Source organism: Adiantum capillus-veneris, chromosome 6, assembly GCF_014529385.1.
Source record: "Adiantum capillus-veneris isolate H3 chromosome 6, ASM1452938v2, whole genome shotgun sequence".
Classification (NCBI taxonomy): Eukaryota; Viridiplantae; Streptophyta; class Polypodiopsida; order Polypodiales; family Pteridaceae; genus Adiantum; species Adiantum capillus-veneris.
Genome location: NC_140936.1, coordinates 114,379,759 through 114,401,984, shown reverse-complemented (window position 1 = coordinate 114,401,984; position 22,226 = coordinate 114,379,759). Strand labels below are relative to the sequence as shown.

The following is a 22,226-nucleotide window of genomic DNA, read 5'->3' as shown; positions in this document are numbered from 1 at the left end:
TAACCTTGTCTGAGATTTTTTTTTGTGCCACACATCTACTATTGGGCAAATGTCTGGTAGCTCATCAATCGCCAACACCTTCACTGAACCTCTCTCTGGTTCTTTCTCCATTGGGTTAACAATCCTCTTCCACTGTCACTTTAGCTTAGGCACCATCTCTATAAGGTGCCGAAGAGTAACATCTGCTTTTCTATGTGTCAGATCCTCCTTCAAGTCATAGCTTAATTTCCCATCCCCTAATGGAAAATCTAAAACATGAAACTTTCGACGAGCCCTTCTTTTCCTATTGGCCTTGACATCCTCGCCTTCATGGCTCTTTCCCTTCTTCTTGCTAGGACCTGGGGCACTTATTCCTTCCTTATCTTGTGTGGTCCTCTTCCCAATAGGCATCACCAATGTATCCTCCACCTTTGTTTCTTTCTCCAAGGTGATTACACTCATTACTTTTGTCTTTCCCTTTTCCTCTTAGGTTAATCTCCTGGTTCCTTCTTCTCCCTTAATCTCAATGCCATAATCATTTGACCTAGTTAGCACTTGTCTTGGCAATGGATACATGTCTCCCACCATCCTTGGTGGTTTATCACATTGTGGGCTGATGTGGCCCAACTCTCCACAATTATAACACGTGGGCGTCTGCCTCCAAACTCTACCATTGCTATGTCCAACACCATTCCTGGGTCTTTCTTCACCTCCTGGATAATTTACAAACCTCCCCCGCCCTCGATTATTTCCCACATTACCTTGCGTGTTTAGGCTAATATTCTTCATTAGATCTAGCACTTGCCTCATGTCTTGCCTTAGCCCATTATCTTGCACTGCTGTAGTGACCACTGCTGCCATAACTTGAGGAGTAATAGAAACCAATGGTTCATGATGAAACCCTCGCATGCGACCTTCAAAAGAATCCATAGGCTGAAACTCAGACCTCCTGGGCAAAGACTCTACTCGTAGTAGCTGGCTCATTCTTCTCAGCTTGCACTCTTTGTTCCTCGCTACATCTAGCGCATCTTCATATGTCCTAGGCTTCTTTAGCTCCACTCTCCAATGTATATTCTCCCAAAGACTAGCCAAGAACCTTTCCTTCTTCATCATGTCAGGTGGAGGTACCTGTGGTGCTAAGGCCTTGCACATCTACTCCCATGCCATTGAAAACTAACGTATGTACGCATCTACTGGGTCACCTTCCCTTTGCACTAAACCTTATACTTCTTGCCACACTTTGTCAGGATCTTCTGTCTTCACAAACTCCACTTCCAATCCATGCCATAGATTATCCCAACTTAATCTCAGAGGTGGATCGGCCACACGCAATTCCCCTTCAAATGCTTTAGACCAAACTCGTGCATCACTCTTCAAACAAATCTGGAGAAGATGTAACATCTGTGCTGGACCATGAATCTGATTGCCAATGCAGACAACCTCCATCTTTTACAAAAAGTCTTCCACATATTCATCACTTCTTCCATGAAAATCTGGATAAGAGAAAGCCATGGCCTCCCAAGTTTTAATGCTTTGAGAACCCCTTCTAGCACAGGTGTAAGAACCCAAACCTTTTTAGTGACTCAATCCCCAGAAAATTCAATGGAGCTCATCTTTAGCTAAGGACAAACACATGCACATAAAATGAGTTTTCATAGTTAATCATCGGGATTACAACAGGCAAAGGGGATTCCAGTATCTCTCTTAATCTTTTTGGCCCAAACATAAAGACTATGCGCTACTGGAAAAAAATCTTCCTGAACACATGAACATTTATATGGATTCTTTGTGTTAAATGAAAAAGAGTGAATTGAGGTCCGTTTTGATCATCCATTAAATCCAACCATGCAGCTCCCAAGAAGGCACACCTGACTTATCCTCTAATTTTGCCAAAATTTCAGCAGCATAACAACATAAATGGCTCAAAAGACCAAAAAACCATCCATCACAACTTGGAAAAATTTTGGCAGAGTTTCCTGAGAAGTAGAGCAGTAAGAACCCAAAATATAGACTGTATATGTATGCATAACCTGCCAACAATAGAACCCGAGCATCAAGTAGGAATCACTAGCACATAGTCTATGGTGAGGTCATGAAAAGGGTGCTCCATCCACCTGTATCATCAAAAGGATCTCACATTTGAGAATCCCCCAGCTCAATAAAACCTCACGCACTAGTACATGTACCTGTCCCTGTAACTTGTAACTTGTAATTCACAATTTGTACTCCCGAAGCTGAAGGTACTCGAAGAAGATTCTCAGTGGGGGCACCAAAACAATGTGAGCGGGATTGAAACACACACAAATCCTCTATAATCACCCAACACACACTCTTGAAATAATACACATACACACACACACACACACTATGGGGCACCACTCAGCTTACACAACCCACCTGACCGAGACAGGGAACACACTGATGGAGTGAGAGGAGAGAGACTATCCATTTGCCCACTCAACACAGAGACACACCCCCCCCTCCAAAAAAAAAAACACTTAGCTCAAAAGAGGAAGATTTTTTTATCTTTAGATACAATTGATCTTGGGCCAACACTAATGGGTCAAATAGCTCACACAATATGGATAAAATATGTCAAATACATTCACAAATTGGATCAGAGGCTTCACTCATAGGAGAAACTTACACAGTCAAAATAGCAGGTAAAAGTAAGGAATTTGGAAAAATGAACAACACCATTGCATCCGGAGCGGCCAAAACCTCTAGTTGACAATATCAAATCGCTCAAATCCAACCTCGGATGAGCAGTTTATGGCCAAAACAGGCTCCAAAAACAGCAAAATATGAGTTGCGGTTGTTCCTCCTCTTCTCTCCACGTTTTTTTGGTCTTTTTCTTAGGTTTTTCAGTGTCACACTTCACTTTATCCCTTGGGCACCTTTGGCCTTTTGATTCACCTCAAACAGACCTCGAACATGTCAAAAACTGGCCACGCAGTGCATTTTTGTCACCCTTCTACATCCATCCACACACTTGGCACTCAACTTTTTCCAATAATGCATCTTGCAACCACTTGAAGTGGCCCCCAAATATAGTCCTCATGATGATATTTCTACATAATCATCACAAGAAAACACCCACGTTGTGTCCTCGCTTACCCACGTGCAAGTATTGACCCCATTCGACCTCCTGACGCTCGTGCAACCAAAGTTGGTCTAAGCTAGGAAATGGTCTATGCCAAGCAGAGACAGCAGGCAAGTACAGTGCAGAAGGGTAGGGTACGTACCAAAGTCCTGGGCAGCCAAAGGGTAGTGGAAGTGTATATTTAAAGCGGTTTTTTAGGCCAAAAGAGTTGCTAGATGGTCCAGATGGATTGGCAGATGAAGGTGTCCGATATGCCAAGTCAGTGCTCTCGAATGTACTGCTCGATGTGCTCTAGAAGTTGGTCTAGACGGCTCATCAAACGGAGCCCCAATGCTCAAGATATTGGAGTTCAAAGTTAGAGTGTGTAGCAGATCCCCGACAGATAGGGCAACTGGGGACAGGTGGGCCAAGCAGGTGTCAATGGATACATGTGTAGTGCTCGAGTTGTGGAGCGTGCTTGTCTTCTCGGGTTGCAAATTGGAGCTCTGGATAGCAAGTTATGGCCATCAAAAGATTTTTCGGGGGTCGGGTCTGAGCCCATTTGCCCACATTGAAAAATGCACCATCTGGTGTTTTCATGAGCTTGCCAGGTGTTTGGTGTGTAGTATGCAGCGTATGATGCTAGCAGAAATTGATGACACGTGGATCGGAGTCCGGAGCACGGAGATATGCTCAGCCAAATTTAGATGTTTGTGGCAAACTTGAGGAGTCGGATGCTTTTTCCCGGTTTGGGGTGCACTGATCGATGTCGGGTTAAAGTCGCCTTGCAAGGTCAGTATGTGAGCTTGAAGATTGGAATGCAAGGTTTCGGTTAGGTTCGACGGCCGATGCATAAGCCAACTGAGCAGGATATGGCAGAGCATTCAATGCAAGCAAAGAAAAAATGGTTTTTTTAAAGCTAAATTGGGGGGATTTAGAGGAGCTTGGGGGGCTCCAAGGGCAAACACCCCACAGGATGCCACGCGGCACCGCATTGCCCCACATGTGCAAGGCGGCCTCTAGAGCTTGGGGTATATCACCTGGGGCGTGAGCCACTTGTTGAACGTGAGGGTGAGTAAGAGATCCCTTGAGCTGAGCGATGGCTAATTAGCGCAGGCTCTCCATGAGTGGCACTTCGGGCGCATTGTTGGCGGATTTTGGCCACGTGGGGCAGTGCCGATGGCGCACGCCTGCATGAAAAGGGAGGAGGAGTGCATGTAGCTTGCTGACGTGGCAGGGCCGTAAGGGACTATGCCCGCGCCCATGAGGAAAATATTTTTTGAGGGTGAGGTACCCCCCCCCCCCCCCCCCCCCCCCAAATAGCGACATCGCTATTGATTGGCAAGGGGAGGGTCCTGTGATGGAGTAAAGCAGCTGAGACCAATAAAGGAGATCAGGTGCCAAGGGACAGTCCCATGTAAAATAAAGAGTAGAGAAAACCCGAGGTGGGCCGCCATGTGTACAAGGAGAAGGCAAGGCTGGACCAGAAGAAAGCAAAGGAGAAAAGAGCAAAGGCCGAGCAGGTGCAAGCTAGGATGAAGGGCAAAGTAGAAGCCGGACCAAATGAAGAGAGAGAAATAGAGAAAGAGGGCTGGTGGGAGTTGGATAAAGGTAGTCAAAGGAGAAATTAAGAAGCAGTATAAGCTAAGCTCCCCAGAAGGGGTAAAAAAAATGAGGAAAAAAAATAAAAATAAAAAAGCCTAGGGGCAATAGCGACCTCGCTAATGCCCCCCCCCAAATGCAAAGAGACAAAGAGAGAGCAGAGGAAAGAGTAAGCGGTTTCTCTCTTCCAAAGGATGCCAAATTAAGATGCCAAACGGACCAATTAAGTGTAAATTCCAAAATTAAAGCCCCCACTATAAAGATCAAACTTTAGTCAAATTAGGGGCTTTTTTTTGGTGCCATAGTCGGGGGATATGTGTTCGCTATGTGAGACGGGCAGGCACCGTGGGCCTCTGGCTGTGGGAGGTGCGAAAGAGAGAGAACAAGAACAACTGATGCAATTGACTCTGGCAATCACTGTAATCATCAATTAATTGATTAATACGTTTGAGTACAACTTAATCTTTAGCCAAGGCGGGCTGTTAATAGCACCGTCACTTGGATCATCTGCTAACTAGGAGTTTAAGCTCCCGCTTACAAGATTAACTGAGCCGTTAATGAAACCAAACCTAACAAAATGCTTAATCAACATCGGACTGATGTTGGTGACAAAAATTTTCTTATGTTGCTTTATCTGCTTCGATTTTCAATGCTTTGGACCGGCTTAATTGCCACTCTCTTTTCTTGCTTTGGTTCAAGACCAAGAGTGCTTCTCGTGCTTCGATCGAGCTCCTTCTCAAGCTTTGACCAAGCTCCTCCTGTGAATCTCCTTCGTCTCCTTTGCCAAGCTTGCTCTTGCTTACTTCAAGCTTTCCGTTTGCTTGTAAATCTCCTTCTCGCCTTGGCTTGCTCAAGAGTCGACAATCTTCTTGCTCACCAAGAACTAGCTCGAGAGAGAGAGCGAACACCGTTCTCTTTGAGTTGCTTCCAAGCTCTTCTTCCGGCTTCACCACTCCTTGCTTGCCGAGAATGAGAGAAAGCTTCCGAGAGAGAGAGAGAGAGAGAGAGAGAGAGAGAGAGAGAGAGAGAGAGAGAGAGAGAGAGAGAGAGCTTGCTTTCCGAGCATGAGAGCGAGAGAGAGGGAGATTTTCTCCTTGCTCCCTTCTTCTTTTTCTCCTTGTCCTCGTTTTCTTGCAATCCCCCTTCTTGTTACCTCGTTCTTCTTCAAAAATGTCCTCCTGCCCTCGTTCTCCCCTCTATTGTTAATAACCCCCCCCCCCCCCCCCCCCCCGCACCACGCAGTCATGGCGCCGTGATTGACGTGGCATGGGACTCCCTTCGATGATGTGGCAGTGGCGGATTTTGAGCAGCGCCAAATTTGCCACATTCAACATCAAAAAGTTTCACCTCGACGAGCTGACCAACTTCCGACTCTTCACCACTCCCGTCTGAGCACCGTTGCGACCTACGCAAGCTTGGCTTCATCCCTTGTGCTACTGCCCTTCGCCACCCATGGCCTCCCCTTCGTATTTTCTTTCTCTGCACACTCACTTCACCCCTTTATTTGGATGGCCATGTTTTTAGGTCTTTGGTGGGCGGCCAGCTTCTTTCCTTGGGCGGCCTTATTATTTGGCATCAAATTTGGCATGCATAGCGGCTCAAAGCATTGCCAAACAAATCAATCCCAAGCTAAACAATTAAGCGGCCATGGCCATTGTAAGGGCATCATATTTGAGCATACATGCCTGCAGTAGCATCACCAAGCATAACATCTCACTTAAGCAGCCCCTGCCAACAATCTCATCATGAATGTGCTTCCCTTTGTCAATGGCTTCAATCACACTGCAAGCTTTCAAAATACCCATATATGCCACTCTGATACAATATTGGGCAAGGCGTTGTTAAGCATATCATCTTTCCCTAGCAGTCCCCATCGAGAAACCTCATCATGAAATCTGCTGCCCGTATCAAGAGACGACCTTAAAAAAGATTTCACTTAAGCATTTATTGTGCTCTCTGAAGTGCATCACATCCATCTTACATATCAACCAAAGAACTGTTACCTCAAGCACTTATTATACTGCGTTCAAAACCCTGGCTGTTGCTCAAAATTCCAAAATGGCACACCGACCAAGCGGACTAGACTGGTACGGAACTGGCCCCCGGTGAATCTTTAACGACCAATATCTTGGCGACCCCGTAACTCCAATCACTGATATGAAAAGATCGACACGCTCCAGAAAGTTAGCACTTCAGGGCTCGTGCATTCATTTCAATTCTGTCACCTCAACTGCAGCTGCCCAATCCGGTATGGATCTGCAATCGACTTGAACTTTAAACTGCCATAACTTCTTCACCGTAGCTCCAATCGACAAGCCGTAAAGACAGGCCGATAGAGCACTTCAAGAGTGTAGTTTTAGATCATAATATCCCATCTGTGCTCACTTCAATCATAGTCCTTTTTAGCATTATTAAGGTATCAATTGGCCCTTTTAAGCCGCATCTGGCATACATTAATCTCTAAACTTGACCTGTTATCAAGCCCTGATCACTGCTTACTAAATGTGTAGGCTTCAAAGAAGCTTAGCTTGCATTTCTCTGCTCTTTTTCTCTTCATGGTAGCAGAGCTGCATGACATCCACCCCCTCTGAACCTGCACAGCCTCCGGTCTGTGCCAAGTGCACTTCAATCTGCATCTGCTTTAGGTACCTTAAGCTCCTTACCCATCATCAGACTCACGTAACTGGTAAACATATGAAAAATGAAATAAGGCTTATTCCCTATCATAAATGTTCTAGCTTAATCATTAGGTAGCTGTCCACCAAAAATCTTTGAACTGTATCTGTCGTATCTTCAAAGCATTCAATCATGGATAACTTGTTTAGCGAACCCCACCAGACTCGAGTGCTCCAATTAATGATGCACACGGCTTGACCATTAAGGTCTCTTTAAGGAACCCTATCAAGCTCAAGTATGCGGGTGAAAGCATGTATAGGTGGACCGCTTTTGCCACTATATAGTTTATGGTTTTTGGGGTTGAGAAAATGGATGGTTTAGGCGTTTGAAATAGTGGCATTAAATTCAAAATTTATGGAAAAAAAGGGTTAAAATTTGACTTGTACTAAGTGAAAGCGCTTACTGGTTAATGATCACCTCAAGGTACTTTCAAGCACTTAATGCAAATATTCTCTCAAGTCTCGTCCCTCCCACTCTGTCTCGCTCGTTCCTCTCCCCTCTCTCTGTCTCGCCCACGCCATTCAGGTTTCTGATTCCCTCTTTCCTCCCTCCTTTGCGTTTCTCTGCTAGCCGAAGCAACAAGCAGCAACATCACAATAACAGCAAGCAAATTCAGGAGGAGTACTTTTTGCTGGGCTGGTCATCAACTTTAGTAAAAATCCCCTGCAGCAACAACAGGTATGTGGCATCATGTAGCTTGAAGCATTCTATCTCGAATGTTGGTTGAATTTGAATGTGGCTGGTTTTCCTAGGTAGCATTTCCAGGTAGCATTGATCCATGTTTTAACATGCTTCATGCAGATGTAGAAGCGTTGTATGCTTGTCTCTGAATGTGTGGCAAGATAACCAAAGGGGGCTTGGCCTAGTGGTTAAAGTGAATGAGTGCGTGCGTAAGGACCCAGGTTCAACCCCTGGCGATATGGTCTGCCCTCTACTGGGGAGGGTATTGCAAAAAAAAAAAAAAAAGAATGTGTGGCAAGATAATCATGGATTGTAACTATTAATGATGCATGTGTGAGTTTAGAATTTATTTCTGGAATGTATATGCATTGTGCACATCTAATTGATCACCCTTGTGAATGCTTTATAAAAATGCATCATGCAGCTTGAAGCATGAATGCAGATTTTATCAATTGTGTGTGCATGCTTATACGAATGCATCATGTAGGTTCAAGCATGAATGCATTTAACTATTGATGTTGTATCTATGTGTCATTTGTGATTTTTTCAGGATGAAGAACGAGGCTACAAAAGGACCTTCAGAATCTGACAAGGGTACACCTAGGAAGGGAAAGAGCTCTACGCACGAGTCGCCTATCAAAACAGGTTAGATGCATCATGCATGCATTTCTAAAATTGGTTTTATGTCTTGTAAAATTTTTGAATTTTTTGCACATGCATGCTACAAAAAGAACTTCCGAGTCCCCCAAGGGTACACCTAAGAAGCAAAATGTTTTGCAGGTTAGATGCAGGTATTTCCCCCATGGATTCAATTAAAGTGTTGCCATGCACACACTAATGCTTGCATTAGTGTGTGATTGTGCACAAAACTGTGTGTGTGTGTGTGCGCGTGTGTGTACAATGTGTGTGTGCATGTGTGTGTATGCATTGTGTGTGTGTGTGCAATGTGTATTCATTGTGTGTGTGCATGTGTGTGTGTGTATGCATTGTGGGTGTGCGCATGTGTGTGTGTGTGTGTGTGTTTGTGTGTAGAAGAACAAGAAGAAAGAGAGAGAGTTCGATCACTTACAATCGTTACCTCAATCGCTTGGATATGGTGGGGATGGAGATGAAGAGAGATCTTGGAGATGGAGAGGGAGAAGGAGAGAGAGCTTGGAGATGGAGAGGGAAACAGGCCCGCGCAGAGAAGGAGCTTTTGAATTTTTGGCATTCAATTTGGCGGGGGGCACGTAGGTGCCCCCTTTATGTAAAAAATTTTGTTGTAAATTTTATTGCGTGTATTACCGCGTCCTTTCCCGCTCGTATTATCGCGTATATTGCCGCGAAAAGCTGTGATGAGCCATTAAGGCTACGCCGACTGGATGACCTCTTGTACCCACCTATTTACCTTACAGTCCCCTCTATCCTTAATCCTTAATGAGTGTCAGTCATGTCAGTACCAACATTCTTGGTTCTTCTTTTCCTTATTTTATTTTTTCTTATTTAATCTGTGCTCGTATGTGCAGGTTGATTGGGATGACGTGGGTCCGCCAGTTGGCGCGGAACGAACTCGATGGTTGAGCGAGCGACTACCATGTCCATGTACGTGATGTAAGTTTGCGATTGCACGGTTTCGGCGTATATGCTTGGCTCACATGGATGATTATGGACTATGGGACGACTATGGGACGATCCGAGAAAACGCTTGAATGGAAACTAGCGATCCGAGGGTTTTGGCATCCATTGATGACGCTCCCCATTGAAGTGTGATCGAGGGCGGAGACGGGAGGAGGACGGAAGAGCGATTGCGCCAGGAAGCAGTCATGGGAGGGGGGTCACACCCGCCGTCCGATGTGGGTGGGTCCACACGATCGCATGCGCATCCTACATCCACCACATATGGGGATCTCCCCACCACCCCGCCCCACATGTAGGTGGAGGAAGATCATTTGCACAATATGGTCGAGGATCTTCTTGCACGTGAGGCGGCGAATGAGTGTGAGCCTGAGTGTGCATGTGAAGAAGCCGCCCAAAAAACCAAAGATTCATTGATAGAGGCAGCACACACCGCTCTTTACGAGGGATGCTCCTACTCCATATTACGAGCGTCTCTTGAGATCTTGAATATTCAAGTAATGTTTGGATGGAGCAATGCAGGGGTCGATGCACTATTGAGGTACGTTTAAGTGTAATAAGTGTTAGTTATGAGTTTTTTTCGCGGTTATATGCAATAACGAGTGTTCTTTAATTATGTCATAGGCTATTAGGCAAGATAATGCCTAAAGGCAATCATCTTCCAGAAAATCGAAGGAAGGCACGACAGGTGGTGACAGGGCTTGGGATGGACTATGATCGCATACATGCATGTGTCAATGATTGCGTGCTATTCCGCAATGAACATGCAGGGCTTGATTCTTGCCTCGAGTGTGGAGAATCAAGGTACAAAGAGGGAATGCAAGGAACCACAATACCTCGCAAGGTTCTTCGTCGTTTCCCCCTCATTCCCCGCATCAAGCACATGTTCAACACCAAAGGAACAAGCGAGCTTCTTACATGGCATATGACAAATCGCTCCATCGATGGGGTTATGAGAGTGCTGGCTGACTCGCCGGCATGGCAACACATCAAGCAGACATGGCCGGAGTTTAGAGAAGAGCCTCGTCACTTGAGGCTTGGTCTAGCTAGTGATGGGGTAAACCCATTTGGGCATCGGTCTACCTCATGGAGTACTTGGCCAGTGGTTGTTGTGAACTACAACATTCCACCATGGGAGTCAACCAAGAAGGGGAACATTTTGCTCTCTCTTCTAGTCCCAGGAAAACACAAGGTGAAGAACATGGATGTATATTTAGCACCTTTGATCGAAGAGCTTCAAGAGCTATGGAACGGCATAGATTTTTTTGATGTATCAAGACCACTTTGTGATCGGCGCACAATGATCAAGTGCATTCTCATGTGGACCATGCATGATTACCCCGGGCTTGGAGAGATTTCTGGTAAGCTTATACTTTGTGACGCTCTTTAATGTCTTTGCATTGGTCACTTATATGCGGTTATGTCTTTTGTTTTTGTAGGACTATCAACATCTCGACATAGTGCATGCCCAACTTGTGGACCCTCACTCGTGACAGAGAGACCCACTCTACTTGGTAAGGTGATCTACCCCAATAACCATCGCTTCTTGCCGCCCACACATCGATCTTATGCTCCACCGTGCAATGGGATGGAGCCACTCCATTGGACCATGGCCGATTGGGCAAGACATTGGAACGAGCATCACAACACATTGCCTCCTCCCAATGATCCACCTAGGGGTATGTCTAGGTACTCTATTTTCTTATCACTACCCTATTGGGCTTCATTGAAAATCCAACACCTATTGGATCCAATGCATGTGTTCAAAAATGTTGGGTAAGCTATATGGGATCACATAGTATGCAAGAAAGATTCATTGGGGGCTAGAGAGGACATGAGGGCCATAAGGAGGCTCCCTCCTTCGGCCACACCTCACATGGGGCCTCGGGGGAAGATGGTTCTTCCATAGGCACCTTGGATTCTATCAAGGGTGGATCAAGAGCGGATGAAACAAGTCATTGCATCCATCCGTACTCCAACAGGTTATATGCGTTCGCTCAAGGGTGCCTTCACTAAAACTAAGAAAGGAGGATCCACACAACTGTATGGGCTCAAATCCCATGATTGGCACAAGATTCTTCAGGTAATGTGTGTGTGTGTGTGTATTTGTGTGTATGTGAGTGTGTGTGTGTGTATGTGGTTTAGGGTTCTGGATACTAATAAGTCTTTTGTTTGTGCAATAGTTTGTGCTTCCAATTAGCATTAGTGGATTTGCGGACACGAAGGTAAAGGCTGCAATATTCAAGCTGGGAGAAGTTGTCAGGTATAGCACATTTGATCCTCCCTCCAAAACTTTACTTTGAAGACTAACTTTACTATGAAGATTATGAAGGGTTTTTTGGTTACAAGTTTGTGAGTTCCAAAGAAATCGAAGTTTCAGCCATTCCAACAGCTCGACTTCTAGCGATTGAAGCAACTTGTGCTATTGAGGATGCATTCCCACGTTCTATCCTTGTTATCCAAGTTCACCTATTGCTCCATCTTGTTGACGAGATAGCCATTTGTGATGTGGTTCACTCCAGGTGGATGTTCTTTCTTGAGAGGTTCCTAAAGACCTTTGAAAGACTTTGTAAGGCTACGATCACAACCATAGGTATTCATCGATCTTAAGCCTTAAACCTTATTAGGATTGGATTGTATTCACAACGCTTTTTATTGGTTACTTTAATCACTAATGGTTTCATGTGTTCATGCAAGCATGGCAGAGGGTTGGATTGTACAAGAGGCTTTTGTGTATGTCTCTCAATATCTTTTCACAATAGACCCATCATTGCCTCGTTTAAAGACGGAGGAAGAGGATCCAAAAAAACACGCAAACATTCCAAGTGGGAAAGGTTCTCTCTTGATTTTGGATAGGGAATTCCAAGCCATAGTCAACAACCATTGTCTACTCAATGCTCCCATCATAGGCAAATGGGTGGATATGTATGTGGAGGTGCGTACAATTAGAGAAAGGGAGAGGGAAGCATGGAAGAGGTCGCATGGCGGTAGGCGAGCACCTCCCTTTCCTAAAGAGATTGCCAAATACCCTGATCTAATTCCAGTGGGTGGATACACAATGCCATGACCAAGGCCAAGGCACAAGAAGAACAAATAAGCCCTAAAGAATGGGAGTACGGACGAGGATGTCTACCAAGGGTAATATACTCAATGTGTTTAGTGTGTGTGTGGGTGGGTGTGTGTGTGTGTATGTGTGTCATCTCTCTCTCTCTCTCTCTCTCTCTCTCTCTCTCTCATCTATCCTGATTGGTTTTTGCAAGCCTTCACATTCAACTCTATGTGGTCCGAAGGACGTCATTTTCGAACCTGCAAGATAGATGAGCGTCGAACCACTCACGATAGTGGAGGAATCCGGGCAATTTCATCGCGGGAAGACCGACAACTTGGTGCAACCTAGTAGTTTTGAGTAGGTAAAGTCCATGTGCAACTCACTAAAACATTATATGATACATATAAAACTACATTCATGTTGTTGTTTGCTATGTGACCTACAGGTGTTTTATGTGTCTTGTATGTATCGAAGACGACTTTGGTATGTTGTTCCAATCACACCACGGAGCAGATCTATCTTTGCAGATACGAACATAGAGACTTTGGCAGATCCCACCATACCATCTCAAGAAGACACCAATGACGATGATGCAGTTGAGGTCGAGGAGAACCAACCATTCCCAATAACCAACCATAGTGAGGAGGAGGATGAGGATGGAGGGGATGATGATGATTCAATAGGAGAGGCTGTAGAGGATGAATCAATAGATTTATTTGTTGATTTAGCTACCATGGGGTTGGACATGGATGTAAGCACTTGTAGAGATCTTTTGGAGGATGAAAATTAATAAATATCTTTTGGATTTTGTCTTCTTTCTCTACTTATGCTGTACAAACGGGCTATTTGTTTATGAACGCAAGACAATACAATTTTGATCATCGTTCACTTGTCATTTCCATATGAATGCATAGTTGACATAAGATTTTGAGGTGGAAACAAATTTTTTTTTGATATAGAATCTCATGGAGTACAAATGAGTAGAGTAGGAGAATCATACCAATAGATGAGGCAAGCAAAGAGAAGAGAGGTACTAAAAATCCCAATGAGAATGGGATTTCTTACACTCCATGCAAAAAGGAGGTACCAATTTCTGAAAAGTAACAAAATAGTATAGGATTTATAGAAAGGGAAAAGTGGGAGAGGAATGGGGGCGGTCGGCCACCTGGATTCTTTTTTTATTGCAGTAATCTACGCGGCTATCTGTGCGGTAATACATGCGGTAATACTCGCGGAAAAATCGGTCTCACTGCACCAATTATCGGTCATACAGACAACTAGCTCACTTAAGGGACGTCAATAAAGAGAACATCAATATTCTTAAGAAGATATTACTACTTGTGTTTTCGAGGACGAAAACTCTTCCTTAAGGGGGGAGTAATGTCAGGACAAGGGTCCTACGAGGCAAGGCCCAACCTAGGGGGTCAGGGACCTAGGCCAAGGGCTGGCTGGACCAGTGCGGATTGGGGATTCGATTAGGGCAAGTGCTAGGAGCTAGCCTATATAAGGGGCGGTAGGGAGGAGGATCCTAGGTTCGGTTACCCTAGGTCTTATACTTCAAGTGTGTCTCGTGATTGTGCCTCTGCGAGCGCCTTCTTGAGAGAGAGAGAGAGAGAGAGAGAGAGAGAGAGAGAGAGAGAGAGAGAGAGATAGATTTTATTATCGTCCTCGGAGGTCAAATATGACCTATGGGACCAAAGTTACATGTGATGTAGTATGTGTATGGCTGATGAGTGACTCTCGATGCTCCAAAATTGTAGTGATGAGAGTCGCAATGGAGAGCCCACACTTTGGCTGGGAGAGGAAAGTGTGTAGGTCTAAGTTATGGCTGAAAATGTGCGAGAAGCAAGTTCGGATGTGATCAAAAGCTGAGCACTCTAGTAGTGTGTGGTACTCAGACTCTCGAACTTGCAGTGAGCATAATGTGCACAATCGATTTGACTCTTCTCCATTGCCCCAACGCCCTATCTCGCATCGAAGGAAATGGGAGCTAAGCCGAATTGCTGCGATAGTGCGTATCGCAGACAAGGAAATAGGCTCAAGCATGTAAGTGTGAGTACGGTTTCCTCTCTCAGCAAAGAACATGGTTTTGTAGTTGGGGGCAATATAGGTGGTGTAATGTATGAAGCGTGACCCACCGGATTTCTCCCAAGCCGTAATACATTGGCGTTGTAGAAAAGCTTCATTCACTTGAGAGTCAATTGAAGCATCATGTAGCAAGTGTAATGCATCCCATCTCCCAAACCACTTCTTTATGTCTTGCATCCATCCCGTGCTCAAGATCTTGCTTTTATGTGTCTTTTGAACTTTTTTGCTTGCTTCCCATGCAATTGTAGGAAGTCGATGTGAGGGGTTTTGACGCATCTTTATCATGTACTCCACAACCCTTTCCATGCCCATAACCTCAATTGGAAGAGATCCCGACTCAAGAGTAGGAGCATATATGGTGTTTGTGTCTTAACTTGGAGAAAGTTTGTAAGAAAACGCTTTTGGACATTCTCAAACTCTTTCCAAGTAGACTTTGAGATGCTCCCGCTCCACACTTCAACTCCATAAAGAAGAACCGGTGTCACCAATGCATCAAAAAGATACTTCTTGAGAACCCAACACTTGATGTTTCCCGCATTACACACGTTCTCAAATGCATAATATGCTCTCTTTCCCGCTTCCAAGCGACGCATAGCACATTTATGCCACTTGTGATTGGATGGAACCTCAAGGCCAAGGTACTTAAGGCTCTCAACAACTTCAAGTGTCTCGTTGTTGTACACAATGCATGGCTTCTCCTTATGGTTGGTTTTCACAAGCATAACCTTTGTTTTGGATTCATTTACAATCAGCCCACTATGCAAGCAAAAGTTCTCAAGGACAACCATAAGCTTTTGTGCATCTTCTAAAGTGTGTGCTAGAAGCACTACATCATCCGCATACAACAAAAGCATGATTACCGCATTGCAAATAGTGACCTCTTCAATGCCTTCTTTTTGCATAAAGTCAAGTACCATTTGTTCCAATTGATCGATGCATAGACCAAAGAGAGTTGGTGACAATGGACATCCTTGTTTAACCCCAATAGTGCTTACAAAAAAATCTGAAATTTCTCTTCCCATGCGCAATTGACAAATCACCTTCTCATAGATTCGAGAAACCGCAAGCATAAACTCACTTGGCACTTGGAGTTCTTCCATCCTTCTCCACAAATTGTTACGTGGAATCATATCAAAGGCTTTCTTAAAGTCCACAAAACAACAATACAATCGCTTGCCTTTCAACCGACTTTCCTCCATGAGAACACGAAGAGTGACAAGATGATCAATGGTGCTATGGCATCGACGAAAACCCGCTTGTCCCTTTGCACGCTTGTCATTCTCTTCAGCCCAATCACTCAATTTCATCTCCATTATGCACCCAAACAACTTTGCCATAAGAGACCCAATCATTATAGTCCGGTAGTTGCTTACATTCTTTACATCCCCTCCTTTATGCAAAGGCTTAACCCAATTAGTACTCCAATCATAAGGCATACCATGTTGAAGTGCAAGGTTGAACATATCACACATCCACTCATGGGTAAAATCTCCCGTCCATTTGATCATCTCCGGCTTGATACCTTGAAGATCTCCCGCTTTGCGAGTGGCCAACTTTTCAAGCCCACCGCATACATCCTCAATAGTAAAAAAAGACGGCATACATGGGAGTGAACCATAAAATGGCATTTTTTCAGTATTTTCTTGCTCATATAATTGCCTACAATGTGTGTACATATCCACTAGACTCAAGTTACCAAAATTCTCAACCCGCTTGCCTCTCAAGTTTCTCCAAAATCTTCCACATGCATGTGCCTTTTCTTGGACTTGAAATTCTTGTTGCTTTACTTCCCATCTTCTTCTCTTCTTTTGAATCAATGCCTTGTATGTATGCAAATGACTTTGATAGTTGTCTTTGTCCATAGTTGCATCAAGCTTTATCAAGGACTTTCGAGCATCTTGACATTCTTTATCAAACCACCTTTTGCGTGATCTATCTTTGTTGATACCATGGAGATGCTTTATGGCAAAGCATTCTTCCGCACAAGAACAAATAGCTTTCTTGAAAGCTTCCCATTTAGTTTCCAATGGTGCATCACATTGAAGCTTTGTCATCCATAATTTTTGCTCAACCATTTCAATGTACATTGGTGCCCGTTTGAAATCCATACATAGTGATAACTTCTCTTTCCTTTGGCTGAGATTATCATGCTTAGTTGCTTCTCCACATGAAAGGTCAATACATAAGGTGCGATGGTCGGATTCCGGGGTCCATTGACCAAACATAAAACTCTTTATACGATACATGATGGCTTCAGAGAGTAGCATATAGTCAATCACACTATCCCCATTATGTCTTCTACACGTAAATCCATTGGTTCCACTCCACAAAGATACACCATTGGCAATGAGCATACCCGTGCTATTACACATGTGTAAAAGTAACTTTCCATAGTGATCCGGCTCTTTCTCATCCATTGAAGTACGATCATACAAGTGAACTTCCTCCAACTCCCTTGAAATGTATGGCATATCAAATTGTTGAGTATCATGTTGCAATGTTTTTGTGCGAGCATTCATATCCCCAAATACAATAACATCACCTTTACCTTTGAAATAAGCAATGTCCTCTTCCAAATCAGAAAATGGTTGATCTCTATCCATGCAAGCATAAAAGGGAGAATCATGATGAGGAATGTAGCAACCGGCTACAAAAATGGGTGCTCTTTTTGGTGTCATAATTTTCAGCCATACATAATGTTTGTACTTGTCATCTTTCACAATTGATACAAAATCTTCCAATCCTTTCTTAACCATACATGCTAACCCTCCTTGTCCTCTTCGTTGCTTGAGATTCTTTGACCACATCAATGAATGTACATTGTAATCCTCCAAGCCGTTAATCCTTTGTGTATCATGCTCCCAAGTTTCAACAAGAAGTACAACATCGGCTTTGCTTGTTAGTTCATCAATGCCAACCCCCGCATTCCATGGGTATCCATTACAATTCCAAAAGCATATTTTCAATTGTAACTCAGTCTCATAGGTCACACATCCCTATTTGCTTGAGAGACTTGCCTCCTCCTTGGGCACATTTTCTTCACGAGAGATCTCCTTGTTTTTATTATTCTTTTCCTCATATGCCTTGCGACGCATATTTTGTTGCTTAATAGTGCGATCTTCACATACAAAACATTTTGTATCCCTCAAATAGATCCAACTATTATCAAGGATAATCTTTCGCTTAGTCTCATCCGGCATGGTGCATACAATTGGCCGTTCTCCCGAGCGAGGAGCTCCTTGCTTCCCCACTCTATGTGCTCCATAGACCATAACTCCGGACATGCCAAAGTGGGTTTTGAAGAAATCTTCAATAACAATGGCAAGAGAAGGAGGTGTCTCTAATTTCTCTTCGGGAATTCCACGAATAACAATGTTCTTGGAACGTCGCTCCCGTTCCTTCAACTCTTCCACATTCACATTCTCAACATTCTTTGTTTGAACCATAGCTTGCATGAGTGAGGAATTAGAAACCACATTGCTACCACATACATCAGCCCAAGACTTGTTTGTGCATACATTTTTCATGTCGCATACATCCCGGCTCATAGTGTCAAATTTCTCCTCTTTCAATACATGGTCATGCTCTACTTTGCTCATCCGCTCCTTCAAAGCATTCAAGTCCACAAGAGAGCGTTTACATTCCTTGACTTCCTCTTCAAGTTGCATCAAACGTGTTGTTTGCATCTCAAGTGTCCTCTTGAGATTCTCATTCTCAACCACAAGTACCCTTAGTGTGCCATTCTCCATTGCAAGTGCTCGTAAGTCTTCGCCTTGTTTGTTTACGGTCTCTTGCAATGATACCAAGTACGCCATGATCATGGTTTTTGATGTCGTTGGTTGGGTGATTGTGTTGCTATCTCCACACTTAGGAGATTTTGGATCATTTTCCACAATGGTTGTGGACCTTGTTGAAGAAGAAGAACCCTTGCGAGTGCCGGAAGACATTGTATGTAAAATAGGAGATGAGAATCAATTTTGTTGAACCTCTTCAGTTCGAAAATGCTGCTACAGAAACGCCTTCCATAACTCTGAAAATTTCTGTCTTTACATCAATGCGTAGAGGACTTCGTGCTCTTCGATTGAGGCTATAGATCACCCAAATCGGAGTTCAGATGAAGAAGTTATGATCAAAAGAGTGGACTGCTATCTACTAGGTCAAAAAACGGCTGCACTGAGAGAGAGAGAGAGAGAGAGAGAGAGAGAGAGAGAGAGAGAGAGAGAGAGAGAGAGATTTCTTTATCGTTCTTAAAGGTCAAATAAATCTTATGGGACCAAAAGAAACATATCAAGTGAGAGTGCACAACTGATTATTAGTGACTCTCAATGCTTTTGTGTGTGTGTGTGTGTGTGTGTGTGTGTGTGTGTGTGTGTGTGTGTGTGTGCATGAGAGAGAGAGAGAGAGAGATGGAATGTGCACACCTATGAGAAAATTTGGTTTTTATTGCATATGTGAAGATGCCTCTAGATGTAGAGAAATACAATGAGAAAATTTTATAGTGTTTGCTAACTTTATAAAATTTCACATGAAATTACGTATTGTCAAAAAGAACCAGGAGTTGACAATCCTATGTATGCTATCCTCTTTGATTGGCTGGTTTTGCTCGATTTTTGGCTTGCTCGATAAATCTTGCTTGATCTTTGGAATTCCTCCTCTTTTCCAATCTGGGTTATTACTTACTCTTTGTAGATATTATCACTTGCGAGGTGTTTAAGGCCTTGAGATTGAGTCCTAGGAGTTAATTACAGTTCAAGTCTATTCACAAGATGCTGTCAAATTCTAGAGTCCTCTAATTCGATTAGCGAGAAGTGTCATTAGGATTGTAGTAATCAAATACTCTTTGATTGAAGAGAACAATTAATACAAAGTCCTTTCATGGGGGGTTCGGCTGAAAAAAGTCCAACCCTCAACTCGTGTCAAATTATGTCTCTCTCTTTCTCTCTCCATAATCGTGTTTCAGTTCATGTGTGCATGCTTGATTGAATCTTGGTGAAATTATGCATGTCTTTGTAAATGTTAGGCTACAACATGTTTAGTTATACAAAAATTGATTAATCTACAAATTAATCTCCACTTTTTGCTAGTATATTGCCAATACTCTGACATGTTTGATAAGTTATGCATGCAAAAGGCATAGTCTATTTTGGAAAGGGGATCTGTTTTTTGGCCTGCGGAAGGCCATAGGGTTTGGGCTGCAAAGTTGTTGCAATTTTGAGCCCGTTCGATATATTTGCTGGATGAATGCCACGTGGCCCTAGGTTCACTAAAGGTTGTTTGAAACAACCTAGAATGACTTTTCCTGCTGCGGCCTGCTCTTGGCAGGTCTCGTTGGTTTTTGCCCTGCTCCTAGCAGAGAAGGTGATGCGTGTAGGAGGTCTCGTCCTTCCGTGAAGGTGGCGCGCAGCAGGTACATGTGTTTTCGTGCTGCTCCTGCTAGAGGACATGTGCAGTGGTGCAGGTGTTTCATACTGCAGTGCTGTTTGTTCAATGCTGAAGGCGGGTGCTGTCTGGATGCTTTTCGAGGTTGTTGACCCGTGTGCTTTTAGGGGCGACTGCATTCAATGGCGTTCGTCTTCATTCTCTGTGCTTGAGAGCACGTGTTGGGATGCAATGCTTAGAATATATTAATCCACATGCTCATTGTAGCTTGTATAAAAGGTCAGAAAAACGCAGTGTGATAAGAAGCCCTTGTCTCAGTCGATCGTCATTATGATGTGTCGTGCTTTTGTACATGTAGCAGGAATTCTCAAGTTTCTTTTACTGTTTGAGCTTTTGAGCTATCTATCTAGTGGAAGATTCTCTCTGTCCTGCTTCTGTAAATATGCCAAGGAGTCTTTTCTAAATATGTCAACAAGTCTTTTGTACATGTAGCAGCAAGTCTCAAGTTTTTTTTACTGTTTCAGCTTTTGATCTATCTATCTACTAGAAGATTCTCTTTGTCCTACTTTTGTAAATATGCCAGGAAGTGATGATCTTTGCTTCGATGTTTAAGCCTTGAGCTATCACTATTTGGTGGAAGATTCTCTCTTTGCTATCCAATTTCTATGTGCCAATATGCTGCAATTCCAAATTTAAGTTCACTTGAGTCACCATATGTAAACGAATGTTTTCTTCTGCCGAATTCTGTTGAAGAGGTTGTTGTTGCTTGTGAGGAGTTGAAATTTGCAGAGTGTCTGCTGTGGATTGGTTTGAGGGTTTGTGTGTTTTGCTTAAAGTAGCTGGATCCTCTATTATCATGGCATTGGATGCTGGTATTGCTAGTGGTGGTGAAGGGAGTGCAATCAATGCCTCGCCTAGCGGTGGTGAGAGCATGGACTTCTCTGGAGGTTTGTTTCCCTGCCTCCTCAACGGTTTCGTGTACGCTTATGTATGCCGATAATTGATTTACTTGTGCTATGCTGGTGTTGGTTTTGACTGTCGGTCCTGGTTTCTTTTTGCTTGCGAGCAACGCACTCGAAATATTTCTTGTGTTGGCGTTCTTGCTGGTCCTGCTTTCTTTCGGCTTGGTACACCTAATGAGGCAACTAAGCATGACATGACAAGCCTATTTCTTGGCCTTAGCTGCACTGTGAGTTTCAAGTCCTCAATAGACCAAAATATATTACTTGCCTATGCTTGTCATTAATAAAAGTAGTTATGCGGCCCTTGTTCGCTAAGCCCTGTAGTATACTGTCAATCTAAGTGTTGCTCGGCTCTTGGTTATATGGAATCTTGCAATGAGCGAGAGAGAGAGAGCTAGACTAATAATCATCTGGCACAGCATCTGTTGCTGCTCTTTGTCATGCCCACTGAAACTGTTTCGAGATTATGTGAAGTTCCTTCAGTCCTTCACTACGGCAGCAGGGGACAGGAGAATTTCCAGTGCTTCGGCAATGACCGAGTGTTGGCTGGCATCAACAACTGGCAAGACACGTTGCATTATTGTTCCCGCCATTTCAACAGTGATGCCCAGCTCATCTACCACTGCAATTACACATTCAATCTCGGAATCAACCTCGGATTTGGGAGCCTGAAGCTTGACATTGTCGATGAATTCGAACCCGGTGGCGTTCATAACCATCATTCTACGCAAGGCCGGTGGAATTACACTATAGGGGACATCGGCAAGTAAAGTTGTGAGTAGCATGAGGAGTGAACCTGTAACATGTACATCGACTTTTCCCCCCACTACTCAGCCGCGTCAACTCCTCGACTAAAGGATCAGTCATCGTTTCCATGGGCAGACCGCACCCACGGATGTTGCAGTTCCAAAACTAGAACCCTGCTTCTTGCTAGCGATTGCTTTGCTTTCTCCTCCCTGCTTGATCTGAAGCTGCTGCAAATTGAGAACATATCGTCTATTCTATAAGTATTGTATGGCTCAGCAAATGCCACCGATGCATCCTGTTCCAAGACAGCACGCTCCGACATTGTCATTGTGTGTCACAGCGAGTAAGAGAGTGAGTGAGAGAGAGA

At 43.9% G+C, this 22,226-nt stretch overlaps 1 pseudogene; it reads left to right on the top strand.

Moving 5' to 3' along the window:
- The window catches only part of LOC147456114 (uncharacterized), a 32,512-nt pseudogene that overhangs the window by 7,356 nt on the left and 2,930 nt on the right, over positions 1-22,226 (top strand).